At 40.0% G+C, this 17,635-nt stretch overlaps 1 long non-coding RNA gene across 1 annotated transcript in view; it reads right to left on the minus strand.

The window, feature by feature from the left end:
- LOC141578503 (uncharacterized) overlaps positions 1-17,635 on the minus strand; it is a 29,692-nt gene that overhangs the window by 574 nt on the left and 11,483 nt on the right. Inside the window, exons 2-3 of the long non-coding RNA XR_012508885.1 lie at positions 7,373-7,558; positions 4,668-4,892 (exon numbers count right to left, since the gene is read on the minus strand). This is a non-coding gene — a long non-coding RNA (uncharacterized LOC141578503). The remainder of the gene's footprint in view (positions 1-4,667; positions 4,893-7,372; positions 7,559-17,635) is intronic.

The raw sequence follows: 17,635 nt of genomic DNA on the forward strand, positions 1-17,635 counted from the left end.
TTTTGCATATTGAAAAGAAAATAAAAGACAAATCATTTTATTTCACGTATTTTGTTATAGCTACATAATTTAAATACTACAAAGATATTTAAATTGCAATAAAAAATTGTTCATATATTGTACAAAGATATATACACAATCAATGTGGATAAGGAAAGGAATGGACATTTACTAAAAATCCACTGCACATCCAGTTTTTTACAAGCATATCCTGGAATATAAGCTCTATGATCCAGGGGTCCCCCACCTGCATTCTCACTGCTGAGTCCCTTAGTAATCTTCTACCAAGGCACCAGCATAGAACCACGCGATCAGTATTTTAGGTATAAATGAGGAAATTAGCTCATTCAATTCTAAAACAAAAACCCTAAAATAAATACTGAACTTATTTACAGATAAAGAAAATTGGACACAAACAAGTACAGTTTCTTCCCCAAGTTCACAAAGCTAATAACTGGTAAAGGCAAGATTTGAACTCATCTGTCAGATTCTAAAAACTAAGGTGGAAATCCCTTTCGACTGGGGAGGGTCCAGCAGCACAGCCTATCACCCTATCTTTGTTCAGATCTAGCCTTAGACAGCCTGAGACAGCACCCCATTCCTATGGAACTTGAGGGCAAATGATAACAATAAGGATTTTATATCCAGTAGTTTCTTAGGTATCATTTATATAAACTGTCAGCAGGACAGCAGAAAAACTCTGGGAAATATGAGTGGGTCCAGGGCTTTTTGCTGATTAGAAACTCAGTCTTTCAGGACAGATTGACCTTCCCATGAGAGGCCACACGGACCTAAACTAAAGACAGCTGAGCAATGAAATCTAGCAAGACCCTGGAACTCAAGCAAGAAGGATCCCTGCCATCTCCCTCCCTGTTGCCTCTTCATCCACGTGGACACGAAGACAGAAGACCCGGGTTCTTGTCCAAGTTACACCATCATGGATTCTCACCCATAAAATGTTACGACTCTATGCTGTCCTAAGTCCTTTCCAACTCAAATATTTTGACACCAATATCTCAGCAGAATGTCTATGTCTCCACATCCTCTCTTCTATAAGAATAGTTCTATGGCCACAAAGCAGAAATCCAATTAAAAACACCATGCACTAAGCAAGGTGAAAGTCTGCGTAAGAGACTTTTCTCTCACGCTCAGTGAATGAAAACTCAGAAAAATTGGTCCTTCTCCCTCAGCAAGTGGTAGGTAGGCTGATTGTGTGTGTGGGTGGGTGTGCGTGTGTGTGTGTAAATCAAATACAATGACGTCTGGGATCTGTACAGTTTTTTTTAAGTTACTGTTATTTCATGAGGATGAGACACCCTTTAAAGTAATTTGAATCTACTGTTCTGAGAGAGTCTCAGGATCTTTTGGTGGAGGAGGGGAAAGGAAAGGAGGAAAGAAGTAAATGAAGCAAAGGAGTAAGAATACTGCAAGTGAAAGGCAAGACATTAATTTTGTTCCTACTTGCATCACAAACAAATTACGGACTGGCTTTGCCCCGATGTCCTGTCGAGCACTGAGTTGCAGATGAAGAGGTGACAGCCCATTTCTCACTGAGCTTGTGACTGTACGTGGCATCTTATAGAAACAAATCATTTATCCTGATCAAACACTCTAGCAGCAGGCCGTAATTCTCCTATTTTGAGAGATAAGAAAATAGGAGTTCAAAGAGGGTAGATAACTTGACAAAAGTCAGAGGACCAGTAAACAAGAGAGGATGAATTCAAACTCAGATCTGAATGCAGAGTCTGATCTTCCAACTCCCTGGACTGGAAAATCCTTAACAAACAGACTCCCCAGCTCCCCTGCAGTGTTCCTGGCACCAAGCATTTCCCATGGAGATGGACTCCAGTTCTCACAGACACAGCGCTCTGTGCAGCCAATGACCTTGATCAGACCTTGATCATCTACCTGCCACGCCCACCAGGCTTCACCATACAGGTAGGAAAGCTGGCTTTCAAGTGCATACAAAGCCACCCTTGGTCTAACCTGGGCTCTTCTGGGGCTTCTCCAGCCTAAAGGCAGCCATGAAAGTGCTCACAGTTTGTACATGAGCCACACTACCTCTTTCCATCAGTCTCCACACCTATACTTCTTAGCTATGACCATTTTGATAATATTGGAAACAAATATTTAAAAACACAAAAGAAAGGATCCTGGAACAATTACTTAATACTTACAATTTTAAATGATTTGTTACAAAGTGAGTATTTACAAACCGAATCTGCCTTCCTAGGTGTCAGTTTAAACAGTTAAAAAATATAATAACAAAAAATTCTCACTTACAAAATTAAGAAAAACATCAACAATAATCTGGAATAAACTCAAAATTAATGCCCATGTTGTACATGGAGAAAACTACAGGACTGTACTGAGGGGTAAATAAGAGGTGTGAATGTAGAGACATCAACATATTGCATGGAGGAAAACAGTTTTGTAAATATGGAAGTTCTCCTAAAAATAATTCAAAACTTAATAAAAATCCCATGAATACTCTTATCTGACTTTTTTTTAACTTGAACAAAATATTTTAGAATTCTTTAGGAATAATAAAGTCATAATAATAGCCAAGAAAGTTTGGGATGGAAGAAAAGAACAAAAAAATATCGCACTGTCAGATAATAATTAATTTTTACAATATGTAAGATATGGCGCTGGAGTAAGGAAGTATGATTGACAGAAATATAGCATGAGCTCAAAAAGAGACTCTAGTGTACATAAGTATTTTGTGCATGTGGGATTTCAAATCAAAGAGCAAATTGTGAATTCAATAATTGTCCTGGGACAATCAGAGAATCACCTGGAAAGAACAAATTCTATTCCTGTCATAATGACCACAAAAAAAATTACAGATAGTGGTTTAAATATTAAAATACTAATAACAGCAAATACAACTCTTTGCTCACATTAATTCAACTTCTCCTCACTATAACAAGTACTATTATCATCTCCATCTTAGACATTAAATAAACCTACATAAGAGATTTATACCATTATAAGAAAGTATTTCTAAGAATAATAACAAAGATAAAACCCAAAAGGAAGACATTTACTATCTTAAGAATATTTTGAGCCACAACAAATATAAACCTACTGAACAAAATGAAACGAAAGAAATGACAAGGAAAAACTCTGTGATAGATGTTGATGAAGACAAGGGATTAATGTTCATAACATACAAAGAGCTGTCACAAATCAAAAAGAAGCTTCCTCACTTAAATTTGTGCAAAGGACAAAATGGATCATTCACTTTTCAAAAGTCAGATGGCTAATGAGTGAAAAATGCTCAATACCTCACTGGTCATCAAATGCAAACTAAAACAATGAAAAAGCACTTTTGCTCATCTTATTGGTAAATATTTTTAAAAGATATTGTAGCTAGTGTCCATCTGTGGGAGAAAAAACTGTGAGCGACCTTTTTGGAGGATGACATGTCAATGGATATGTAAACTCTGAAAAAGTGTGTACACACTGATTCAACCCCACTTCTAGGAATCGTTTCGTTTAGAAAAAAAATCAGTTCAAATAGATGTAGTGGTTACACTGGTGGGAAGAAAAGCTGAAGTGAAATCATATCCAGCAATAGAGAATTGGTTACATAAGTAATTCTACATTTTTCATTCCACACTGGAGAAGGAATTTCTAGTCACTTGAAAGTAGCCTGTGATGAACATAAATGTCACATCCAGGGACTAAATTTCCAGAAGACTTAACTAAAGGCATGCTCATACAAGATCACAGGAATGTCTGTTAAAGAAAGATGCCAGTCAAACATCCTTTCTGACAGTGGAAAATGGAGAAAACTTAAGTGTCCACCATCAAGACAATGATGCGGTAAATCACGGCGAGTTGTGGGCACTGAGGGGGCCGGCGTTTCCCCGTGGCCCAGGGCCTTGTCCACAGCACTCTCCCACCAATGGTGTCCTTGCACAAGAGACCACACCTGCACATCAGGAGACCCTTCCAGTCTATCTGAAAGGACCGGGTGAGTCTGGAGTGGGAGGACGTCTATGATATACCCCTGAGTGAATAAAGCGAGCTGCAGAAAACATATAGTATGGCCTTATTTTTCAAAAAAGAATATATACACACATATACATAGATTTCTCATATGTATGTATGTATCTATGTATGGGTATATATATATGTCATGGGCATAAAGGTCATGAAATATATACACCATATTGGCAACAGCTTTTACACTCAGGAAATAAGGGGAAGGGAGGTAGGGCTCTTTTGGTACCACCACAGTTCTCTTTTCAGTATTTCACTTAAGTACACTTGGAATTTAAAAGTTTATTTAAGTCCGAAGTAAAATGGACAATGCCTCCACAAGACATAATGCTATACTGGTCATTAAAAATCATGCCAGGGGAGATAGAATATTGTAGACAAACATGTAATAAGCCGAATGGAAAATGGAGGTCTCCACACAGTAAACAGGCACAGAGTGCTCACTGGTTTTTATGACAGAGCTGATACACACTGATGAAAAGAACAGAAAGTAGATGTTAAAGTGTTCATTATTATTTCTGAGTAGTGGGACCTGGATAGCCTCTTTTGTCCCTTTTTTCAGACTTATTATATTAAATATACATTATTTTTCATCTGTAAAAAGCATTTTTAGATGTGTAGTAACACACATTGGAGAATAATACACGAGTACTTACAGAAACAAATAACTAGGAGACACCGCAGCAGCGCCACACAATGTAGAACGGGCGATCCTGATTAACACCGCGCAGTTACATAAGGACCCACAAAGTGAGAGCACCTGCTGTAACAGGGCGCGGCCCCCTTCTATTTGTCACTTGTGTCTTCAGGGCTGAGGTAGTTCTGAGCATGGCCAGTGTCAGTGTTGGTGTCTGGATGGATGCCACTGGATGTGAGGGCACCTGCAAGCCGAGAGGAATAACAGAAATCATCCTCTGCCTTTTCTGCCTTGTTTCTGTGTTACTTTAAAAGAGAGGCATAAATAAGATAAACTGTTTATCTTCCCTACTGAAATTTCTGTAATGAAACCGTTTTCAAAGTGTTCACAACTTATATTCTGCCTATAACAGACTTTTCATCAAAGCTTCATATTTATTAAATGTTAATTAACTCAGTTAATTAACTCCCTGTTGAAACCTTCTACTATAGAACATGAAATGCACTATGTGAAAGGACCACGCCTGCAGTGACTAGCTTGGCTGTCTTGACGGCAGTGCAGTCCGCCCCCAACACCCCGTGGCTCTGAGCTCCTGATGCTGCTAAGAGAGCACGCTGCCGCCTCAGATGGAGAGAAAGTGTGAAAGCATTTCCTGAAATCTACAGCACTGACAAAACATAACTGACAAATCCCAGGCTCCTTTGAAGCTGTCATTTTCGGTTTCTGGCCAACCCCCGTCAATGAGCAGAACCACCCCATTCCCGAGCAATGGCACTCACTTGGTAAGAAGTTCTGGAGAAATTTCCAGGTATAGAATGTAACCAACTATACGTAGAACTCTGACAAAAGAAACAATGCAATACCATGATTTTGGAAGACACTCAAAATATTCTCCTAAGCCTTTGTAGCTGGAAAGGTTGGGCTTCTCCTGAGCCACTTATTTATTTCACAGCCAGTGAGCATCTCACACAAACCCTGTTACCCTGTGTCTGCTGGGAGCATCAGGTACACTCATGCTGTCGATCTTATAAGTCACAGGGCAGAGGCGTGTGTCTCATGGCTGCAACCATCACACAGGCTCGCCTCCTAGCCTCACAGTTTGAACTTGGCCCAATTTTCTAACCTGTTTATTTGGTATCTGTTCTTCTGTAAGCTGCCTGAAATGCTTTTTGGAACATGTCAGAAGAATGAGTGGGTAGATAAATGGACAGATGAACAGGTGAGAGATGGGCAGACCGAAAGAGAGACTCCAGGAAAAGGGGAACAAATAAAATTTCCTGTGCAAAACCCTCTTCTAGTCAGGGAAGAAAACCACCACGGAGAAGAGTTAAGAGGCAGGAAGCTTAGGACTGTTTCCTGGATTCCATGAAAAGTCACACCAAGAGATGAGAGGGTAGAACTATAAATAATAAAAAAAATAAAGCACACATGCTTGAAAAATATATCTACAATATGTACTTTCTAAAGAATAGATTCAAATCAGCAGGGCCCAATACCACAATCCTTGGTTATTTACAGAAATGAGAATCCCATCTCCAAACCACAAGGCATCCCTTTGGAGCACTGAGAGTCTACACGGGGCGGTCATAAAGCCATCACCGCAAAATCTATGCTATCCTGCACTTACGAGGAACGAGCAGTTGTGCACGCGTGACAGTTACACCCCACAGCACCTCTAAGGGGGAGGGAAGCCTAGCGAGCCCCATCTCTGCAGGACAGAAAACCAGTCCTGGAGAGCCTAAGCCGACCTACCAGTTCTCCATCTCACAGGACTGGTCACTCCAGAGCAGGACTCGATCTCAGACCCATGTTTGTAACCACAGTACTACCGTGCTTTATGTGCTTTTTGTGTGTATAATACATTTGTTTCTGGCATGAAAGGATATTTAATAAATTTTCGGTTGTCTTGTCTATCTCATTAGCTCACAATCAATCTTTATACTGTTGAATTGTACTCTTTTCCTCTGGAGAACGGAACGGAAAGAGCGGGGGTCAGAATGAGGTGGAGCTCCATTCTTTATCTGGTATCTCATCTCATCCAAGTCCCCAACCAGGGAGAAGGAGACAATGTTCTCTTCATCTTTTAAAGAGAGGGGTCCACTGATGATGACTTACTCAACCCAAAAACCAAGGCTGGGGGAAGGGCACATGTAGCAACCAGAGCAGTATCAGATGTAGGAAAGTGAAAAGAGCTCACGGGAGGGCTCAGGGGGTCAGCCTGATTTAATTTCAATCGATAAAAAATACCACACTGTAAAAATACTAGCATGCAATGGATTTGCTCTTTCTTGACATCTAGCAAGTTTCCAAAGCCCACATGTAACATTATCGTGAACCAGTGAAAGGAAGAGTCTACAGACAGGGAAAATCAATGTCACAGGCAGGTTGAAAATCAGGCTGGAGTTTAGGAAGAGAAAGGGCATAGTTAAGAATTGGGGAAAGGCTGGAGGAAAAAATCATCACAAGGACTCTCAAGCATCATCCTTCAATCATATAATCATTCATTCAAGAGAGAGTTACTGAGGTCCTATTTTGTGCAAGATTGTACACAAGGCAAAGCAAGAGCGCAGCGACCATGTTGGCAGCAAGGGGCGGGGCTAAAATACACTTCTGATCCCGGTACCTTGCACACTTGTCCTCAGTATAAAGGCAAAGAAAAAAAGTAAAATAATATTCTGTAAACTCAAAGCATTGCTGAAAAAAAATTAAAGAAGGCCTAAATACCTGGACAGACACGCCACGTACATTCCTGGATCAGAAGACAGTGCTCTTGGAATGGCAGTGCTCCCCAGAGTGATCCGTATATTCTACGTGGTCTTGATCACAATCCCAGTGGGCTCCTCTGCAAAAACTGATTAGCTGCTGTTATAATTCATATGGGAATTCGAGGGTCTCAGTAACCAAAACGATCTTGAAAAAGAAGAACAACATGAGAGGACTTGTAATTCTCAATTTGAAACTTTACAACTGTATCTCTAGGTGAGATTAGAGGCCATTTTTAAGTTATTACTGTGTTTATCCTTATTTTTTAAATTCTCTAGAATGAATATAATTGTTATAATAAGGAAAATAAAAAGTAAGGTATCTTTTAAAACATGCACACCGATTCATTCATTGGAAAAATGTATTTTAACTATAAAGAGGTAAACAAATATCTAGTGAAAAAGGACTACTTAAAAACAAGAGTGCATTTACATTTTTAAGAAATTGAAAAATGAAAAGCACAAACACACCAAGTTTCTAGGGAGACAAATACAACATATTAACACTTATTTTCAAAAATTCTAATTGAACAATGAAAATTCAAGAAAGGGAAAATCGCGATTGACAGCCAAATGCAAACACATGGAGAGCAAAGGCCTAGAAATCACAGTTCCTTTAACTCTGCTACTACCTCAGTAGGGGAGGAAATTCCTCACTGAGGAGACAGTGGAATCCCATGCATAAGACAGGATACACAGTACAAACTGCACTAGAATCGGGGGTGATTTTCTTAGAAGAATTCTAAAGTTAGAACATTGCTGAAAAACTATAAATACACTGACAGACAGATTAAAACACATAGTCATATATATTATATAGAAACATATGAAGTCTGCTCCCATGTTACATAGAAATACAAACATATTTGTTCATTTATGGGCACTGATTACTTTTTCCCAGGTAGACTATTTCAACTAAAACAAATAATCAATAATACACGCCTCTTGTCAAATCTAGTTGATAAGTTACTCTGCTATGTAATCATAATGTGACTAAGATAGATCTAAAATAATTGAAAAAGATCTTTTTATGGTTTCTTGAACTCTTCTCAACATTCCAATCTTAATTTTAAAATAGATCTGAGCACTATTTCTATATTATCTTTTCCCTCGTGAAATGACCAATACAGTCTGTTGTCAAAATTCTGTCCTTACAATGATTCAAGAGCACCGTATCCTCACAAAACTGCTGGACAGCAAGTCACTATCCAGACACTGTGACCAAACAAATGAAACACAAGGAAGACAGTGACCCTATTCTGGAGGGCTTACCAACTGTGTCAACACCGGGGTTTTTATTTGATTGGTTTGATTGGGTAGCAAAATAAAATCAATCAATTATTTTCTTCTCTGAGCATTCGGTAAGTCATGACTCTTTTCAGTGTCATGAGCAGGAAAGACTTAAGCATGACTTGATTAGGTCAAATAGCAACAATGATCACCGGAGAGTGAGTAATAAAGAAGTTAACTGATAGCAATGCTTCTGCCTACATGAGACCTAAAATAAACCTACACTGATATCCGAAAGGAAAATGAGGAGATGAGGTTCCCAATGAGAAAACAAACAAACAAGAAACCGAAAAAGGAAAGACTTTTTCATTAACGATTCCAGGCAGTAGTGGAGCATGGTGGTGAGGAGCATAGATGCTGGGGACAATCATGATGCTCTGAACTCCCACAGCACTGGGTAGCTTTGACACTCATAAGTCAGTGAAATTTTCTGCATCTCAGCCTCCTATCCATAGACTGGGGACAACAACAGCACCCGTCTTCTAGGACGGTCCTAAGAATTAAGATATTTTATATGTAAATTTTAAATCAAATACTTCAGATTTTAAATATTGCCCCAAAAGAACAAGGAAAAAAGAAAACAGAGATAAATTTGAGTTCATCAAATTTAAAACTTCGCTTCAAAAGACACCATCCAGAAAGTGAAAAAACAACACTCAGGAGAAAATATTTTCAAATAATTTATCTGATTAGGAATTTGTATCTCCAAATAAAACAGAGCTCCTACAATTCAACAAAAAAGACAACTAAATTAAAAAATGAATAAAGGATCCGAAACGGTATTTTTCAAGGAAAATATACAAATGGCCAATAAGCACAATGAAACGATGTTCAAAATCATTAGCTGTAAGGGAAATCATGTCAAAACCACTAGGAGAAACCGCTTCACACTCACTACAAGGTTATATTTAAAAAAAGAATAACAAGAACTAATGAGGACACACAGGAATCAGAGATAGCAGCCCTTGCTGGTGAGATGTAACACAGCGTGGCTACTTTGGAAAACAGCCTGGCAGGACCTCAGAGAGTTGAACATTTGGTTTCTGAATGACCCAGCAATTCTGCTCTGTGGGCACACACGTAAGAGAACTGAAAACAAATGTCCACATAAAAACTCCTACAGGAATGATCAAGGTGCCATTATTCATCACAGCCAAAAAGAAGAAACAACCAAAATGCCTATCACCTGATGAATGGGTAAACAGAGGGGCCCAGCCATACAGTGGAATATTATTCAGCAATAGCAAAGCATGGAGTACTGACCCAGGCAACAACGTGGACAAACATTGAAAACGTTACTCAGTGTGAAAGAAGTCAGTCACAATAGACGGTTCCATTTACATGAATTGACTCGATTTAAATGAAATGTCCAGCACAGGCAAATCCACAGAGAGAGAAGAGTGGCTCCCTGGGGGTGGGGGTGGATGGGGAAGATGGGAATGAGTGCTTATACATACAGGGTTTCCTGTTAGGAGGATGAAAAAATTCTAAGATTGACTGGGATGCACATTTCTTGGCATAGAGTAAAAACCGGTGTAAATTTTAATGGGTGAATTGTATTAAAACTGTTAAGAACAAAAGCACCTCGGGCCAGTAACTTCCCATAGTAGATGCAAATTGCTAACTTTTATTACAGGAAGAAGAAACTGCCCTCAGCATGAAAGCAGGAGATCAGCAAATGTGAGTTAACCGAAATTGGACAAGAGCAGTTCACTTGAAACAGTTGCTGAGTGTATACGAAATATTCAGAATGAAGAAAATCAGTTTGACATCAAGATGAAGCATTCTGCTTCAAATGCAGATCAAGGATTCGGCAAGCCCACCTGCTAGAAATAACCAGAGAAGAAACCTGGTTCTTAAAACAAGCACCACATCCAACAAGGAAATGGTGGTGAGGAAAGCAGTCAGCCAAAAAACTGGAACAGTTTGCTACAAATAATTTCTCCACTGAAATTTCAAAAATAAAATGAAAGTGATGCAATGCTGCACTGCCCTCACGTGAATGGGCTTCCTCCGGTGCTCGACAGTTCTGTAACCCCGAATGAGAGGCTCAGGAGAATCAGCATGGCTCCTGGGAGTCCCCAGGTGACTGCCCACCAGCACGCTGACCACCATCACATCTGCCAGGGTTGAATTGCAGAGAAGAGACCAACTTCTAAAAGGCACAGGAAATGTTGGCAAGGGAAAAAATGGCTGCAGTCAGTCCTGGGACAGAGGCCCTGACAGCAGAGTCCAGAAGGCTGCAGGTGAACTGGAGTGTCCCTGGGGAAGGAAGGGACCAAAAGAGAGCAGATCTCAATTCTCTTCTCTCTCTCCCTTGGGTAGGAGAGATAAAGCCTGCATCATTCTCACCTGGAACTGTGGGTTATGGCTGGCAGAAGTCGTACCGACACAGAATGATTATTCAAGACTCTGTGGGAAAAGTCCAGAAAAAGAGAAGGAGTAGGGAGCCAACTCCACGAACCTCTCAAATGCTCCTATATTTACTGTGTATAACGAAAGGAAAAAGTCATTAACAGTTGTGTGATAGTAAGTAGGAACTTGAGGAAAAACGGGAGGAGACAGAGATTGTAGAATCCACAATGAGTACAAAGGCTTAGTGTATCTTTAGGGAAGTCATGTGGTGAGGGGAATAAGAAAAATTCTTTAGATATGTGAATTACAAAGCAGACCACGAGACCAGCCAGGTCCTTGTTTTGGGGATAATAGACTATCTAAAAGCACACAAGCCCAGCTTTTATAGCTGAGGGCCTGGGTCCTTGCTTTGAAATGAGCAGAGTGCTATCTAAAGCATCAACTATGCAAGCAAAGCATTGTCTCTGCTTTTTAAGGCAAGGAGACAAGAGTGAGGATGCACATGCTCCTGCTTGCAAAGCAGTTACTAAGCACACATTTTTCTTCTGAACATTGACAGGCGGCTGGGGTCTGTTACAATTTGCTAACCTAATCTTGGGCTCCCACATGTAACCGTTATGGAACCATTATGGAGGACACCCCAGGATAACAAATCCTAGCTCTGGGTCTTTTCCTGTCAGCTTCAGTTACTCTAGCAGGATCTAGACACATCCCTGAATAACGATCCCACAGAACCACCCAGACTCTTAACTCCTGGCGCTTGAAACTTAATTTTAGCTCTACACAACTTAACAAAGAAAAGTTTCAGAAATAGAAGATATTACATTCTTTTATATCTCATCATATGAACTAATTTTTCTGATTGCTCTAAGCTGCTTCTAATTGGCAAAGCACCTAATTCTGCAGGTGAATTCAGTACTTTCCATTGGGCATAACTTGCCACTTTGGGCTCGCTGAATTCTATTGGTCAAATACTGATACACTTAATTGATTTCATTGTTCATCAGTTTCAGCCGGGAGGAGAGGGAGTGTCACTCTGTTCCTCAGCCCACCCTCAACTCTTTTCTCATCAGCAACTCAGGCCTCCTGAAATTAAAAGAAAGAATTTGTTTCCCTTCTACGCTTTCCACAAACCCAACAGGAAACATCAGCCTGGAGAAAGAATTCAACAAAAATGTTAAAACAAAAATCTATAAAACCTGAAGCAACTCCATCTCCGAATCATGATACACAATGACATGAAAGTAAGTGTGTCAAGCACAAAACATGCGTGAGCCTGACCACCTGATTTCTATTCTTCAAAGGAAGGAAGGTTTTCATATTTTTTATTATCACACATTCTCATTGCTTCTGATTAAGCCAAAAATTAGTTTATGAAATAATTAAGCACTGCAATAACAGATTTTTGTTGTATCAATTATAGAAGGCATTCAGAGGGGATAGGAAAACCCACCTTTGTAAAAAATGTAAAATTTATTCCCCTGTTAAGAACACGTATACAAAATGCAACAGAGAATTCAAATTCTTGCGGAGAGGAGCAAAAGCCACAGAATCAAAGCAAAGTCATTACTATGAGTCAATTCAAAATTCACTAGACAAGCATGCTCAAAGCATTCAAAGAATTTTAAAGGCACACTGCAAACCATTCACTTAATGATCTGCAGGCTAGAGGAAGAATTTCCCTCTTTAACAGACAACAGAAATCAAAAGGGTGCCCCTCCAAACAAAGACGAAAGATCAATCAGGTTTTTAACAGTTCTGATAAATCAGCATGTTCTAAAGAACAAAATTCAGAAATTTTAAACATTCATTCAAACCACAATGAAACAAGCACTTAAAAAAAAAGAAAAAAACCCCAAAGAAACTAAGCACATTGATCATGCACTTGGATCAATGAGAACGTCTTTTACCCTTCGAAGAAAGAACAGGCTATAGCCTTTTACTTGAAAATTAACACTACTTTAAAGATAACTCCTAAAACGGATTTCATCATTCATGTTGCCTTGAAAACTCTGAGGCAGTTGTATCTTATCAGAAAAGCAATTCTGAGTCATAGTATGTTACAATTCAGCGCCAGTTTGTTTTAGAATAAAAGAAAAAAGAAAGCTACTGTTCCTCAAATCCTGCACAAAGTGTGAAGGGCCACCCTGCCTCTTTCCCCTCCTGTTTTCAAACCTGATGCTCCCCAACCCTTCTGAAACAAGTGTGAGAACCTCATATTCCCACCAATATATCAAATGACTAAAGATTATTAATTTACTTGTGTAAATATATGCCTACATCTTGAACTGGAGGAGGAAGTTATCAGAGGGCTACATGGAACTTATTTCTACCTTCCTGAAATCACACAAAAACACGTTCACACAGACACAAACACATACACACTGAATTACTGAGCACTTCACAAACTTAGGAATTCCAACTTCTAGAAGATAACTTTGCAGTTAATTTAAAATACAAAACTGTCAAGTTTGAAAGACTTGATCATCTGCTAAATCATCCAAATATCAATGAGACCCAATTTGCCTTCTCTGTAGAATGTAATTTCCCATGATGTCAAAACAGATCCTAAGAAGTGCTGTATCCAAGACTCGTGTTTATCACTAGCTATGATCGTTTTTAAACAAGTAAACAGATTGAGAAAGGTAAGTCCCAACATTTATTCTTATTGAAATAGCATATGTATTCAATTGTCTATACAGAAAATAGGTCCCATGATGGTGTTTAATAGCTATTTTGTGTATTGCAGTAATTATTTTTAAGTGCAGACAAGGAGGGTGGGTATTACTCAGTTGTAGAGCACCTGCTTAGCATGCACAATGTGCTGGCTTCAATCCCCAGTAATTCCCCCCCCCAAAAAAAGTGCTTATTTAAAAATAAGCAAAAAGTTATAAAAAAATGCAGACTAAAAACCACTGCAATGTAGAAGCCAGAACTATAATATAAAACATGTGTTTCTATCAAATACTGACTATTTGTCAAACACAGGGACAACCACAAATCACCCCTGACAACCATCACGTGTGGTTCTCAGCAACCCTTCTAAGTAGACATGGATGAGAAGCCCAGCACTGGGGATGAGGAGACGGAGCTCGGAGGAGCCAGGGACTCTGACCGTCCTGCTCCCCGTGACAACACGTCAGCCCAGGACAAGTGCTGACAGAGCTGCAGCAAGGGGACATGCAGCTGCGTGGAAACTTCAGGAGCTGGGAGACCTAGAAAACACGAAAAATTGTTCAGTGAAAAACCAGCTCAAATATATTACACTGTGCCACATTCTTTAAAAAGGGAACATGACTGACACCTTTTTGATGCCTCCGTGTCCTTTATGCCATCATCAGTTATTTGCCCTCTCAGCGTTACCAGTGATGGCCTGGACCCCTTATGAAGTGCACACAGATGGCAGAGCTTTTAAAGCTGTTTTATGAAGTTTGTAAGACTCTGTCTATGCCTCACACAGGCGGTCATCCATCACTTCTCACCAGTGTGGACGTACCACCTGAAATCACTCCTTTCTGCTTTTTAAAATCCCTTCATCTAATCCAGACTTTTCAACAGCAAAGAATCAGCTCAACCACAGTGAACAGCTTTTCACCAAATGGACTCGAACAGCCCATTGGACTACCTGGAAGCCCTTTTCTTCTATTAAACCCACTTCTGGGTACTTCATCATTTTCTGATTGGTGGAATTGGCCGCTGACTGTCCTACTCACAGAGCTCCCAGCGTCACATCCAGGGATGGGATAGAACCCTGCTCTTGGGAGAAATCAGTGAGGAAGGCGGACATACTCCAGTCAGGACTGCACGTGTAGAAGTGCCACAACATGCTCAGAAATTATACCGTCAGCACCCCTGGGCTCCCATGGACTGGTTTCACATTAACCAAACACACGAGACACTGATGCAAGAAAACCAGAAACTTAACTTATTAATGTAACAGAATATGTGAAACTATGAACCAGACTGAAATATCAGAGTTCAACCATGAGTACAGTTTTTCCTCCAAGGCCTAACCACGGGTAGGCAGTAACATGGCAAACATGGACAGAAGAAGAGCAGTAAGGATTTCTAGATTAACTCAATGGACTAAATTTCTGTTATACCAAAAGATCTACTGCCTGGAAAACAACGCTAATCACGGTGCACTCTTCATGGACAGTGGCCGAGACACGACTGTGAGCAACTGTGTGAATCTCCTTTCTCTGTCCTTTCTGGGCTTACTGATGCACAGATGTACAGAGATCCAGGGATGCAGATACCTCTAAACACCCAAAGCCCATCCCTGGGAGTCTCAAAACCAGACAGCCAGAGTTTAAATACCAGCTCTGCCACTTACTAGCTCTCTGACCTTGGCCAACTTACCCTCTGTGTGCCTCAGTTTCCACACTGTAAACCTGGGATAAAAATCAAACATTCCTTACTCCATTGTTGAGAAGATTGAAGGATTCATTTCTGTAAAACTCTCAGAAAAGAATGTAGCACATTATTGGTGCTCAACAAATGTCAACTTAATATTAAAGTGATTTACAAGTCTCCTTTCTAATCATCTTCTGTGTTTCCTTTCTAGACTAAGTCCCAAAGAAAATCCTTATTTCTCCTTTTATAAACTCTTGGGGAGCACCCTTCTGTTCCATACCACCACCTGTTTAAACTGAGGGAGGGGACGCCTCCTCCCCACTCCTCTTGGCCACGGAGAGTGCTTCTCCACACCACAGACCCATGGCTCAAAGCTAGCCCTCGTCACATTAACAGGGTGAGGTGTGAGTCCGGAGAGACAAGCAGGGTATGTGAAACCGTTCCTTTCCTTCCAGTGCTGGCCACACTTGGGAAGCACACGGGATGCTCAGCTCCATGGCAGGACAGCCCTGTGCATGATGGGGCAGGTCCTCTCAAGGGAAGGCTCGCTGTGGCCCAGAGTTACCTGGGACAGGGTGAGTCTCTACTTCTGGGACACAGTATAATGACACGCATTTTCCCACAGCCCTGAAGTTCATGGAGTACGTGGCTTCATCAGTAAAAAAGAAGACATATATCGCCTGCTTACTCTTTTCTGTCATCTCTCAGTTGTCTGCTGGAGACAACATGTGTATAAGTATTGGATCCCCTTAAGCCCCAACATATTTGAAGTAACAAAAAATTCTGTGGCTTAACGTTGGTTCAGGGCGACTGTGTAACAGTTCTGACTTTGCTGATGCTAAATTATGGGTATAGGAACTATGGAACCTCCTCAAATATCTTTCATCATAAAACCAGCTTTCCTTATTTTCCTGTTTCTTAGTAATTGCCAAAGACTATCAAATGATGGCTTCTCACAAAACAGTAGCTAAAGTTTACGAGCCCTCTTGACATACCCACTGTGGTAAACAGTTTACATAATTACTAATTCTCACAATTCTACAAAGCAGATATGAGCATCCCCATCTCACAGACGAGGGAAATCTCAGAACAAACTGACTTAGGCTCACGTGGCTCAGTGGCAGCGCGTGCACGCAAAGCCAAGTCAAAAAACTACACCCCTTCATATATGTACCAAATCTCCTACCACCAATTAACACACAGCGGCGGGGTCAATACTCAGGGAACCCAGTACACTTTTCAGCTTTAAGGTGCTCCAGAGGCCACTTCTAGCTGTTTTATAAATTCCCGGCTCACTGGTTTCTAGCACTGGAAGAAAAGTCCGAATTTGCCATTGTTTGCACAGCAAGTCTGAGATGTTCACAGCGAGATGACAGAATAAATCTAAGATATAAGGAGAATAATTTTTCCAGGTAGACAGACATAATGGAGACTGTGCTATTCTGAAGCATTAAGCAAAGAAATCAAAATAAAATAACGTTGTTTAAGCTTTCTTTAACAAACAGGAAAATTAAGAAGGTAAGAAGGTGCAACAGAGCCACCTATGGCTAAAAAGACCTTCCAGGTTACCGGGAAACATGCAACACAAAATTGCCTGTAGGATCAGAAACGAGAATCAGATAACTAAAAGCTTCTGTAGAACATACTGCACTTTGTTTTGGGGTAAGGGAAGGGTATTCAGTATTTAATCTGATATTGCTAATACTCCTGAATATAAACAAAAGACATAGGCTTATGGAAACTCATCTTAGAGGAGGAAAGAAACCAGTCCAGCCTCTTCAGTTTACAGAAGGGGAGACTGAGACCTGGGATCTGTCCTCCTGGCAATCGGCAGCAAAGCTCTCCTAGGCCTCATGTCTTGCACTGTAGCAAAAACCAACAGATCTTTACTAAGCCTATAATCATAAAATAACTTCTGCATTTTTCCAACAGTAGGTAATCTAAGTATCTTGCAAAATACTTCTCAAAGAGCCAGGAAATCGTAAAAGTTTGTTGAAATACAAAAACATTTATTTACATATTAAAACAGCATGAGATTTATTCTATTAAAAAAGTTACATGTCAAATCAATGTTTTGATATTTTAAACCTGTTAAAAGTGCAGGAAAAAAAATCAAAATTTTCTTTAATCACAAAAGACAGAAGATTATTCCCTGAAAATGATAAATGTGGATTTTTCTAAACTTAATGCATCTGGTCAGAATCCACGAATTTAAATATCTGAG

The sequence above is a fragment of the Camelus bactrianus genome, chromosome 8 (genome assembly GCF_048773025.1).
Source record: "Camelus bactrianus isolate YW-2024 breed Bactrian camel chromosome 8, ASM4877302v1, whole genome shotgun sequence".
In the NCBI taxonomy this organism is placed as follows: domain Eukaryota; kingdom Metazoa; phylum Chordata; class Mammalia; order Artiodactyla; family Camelidae; genus Camelus; species Camelus bactrianus.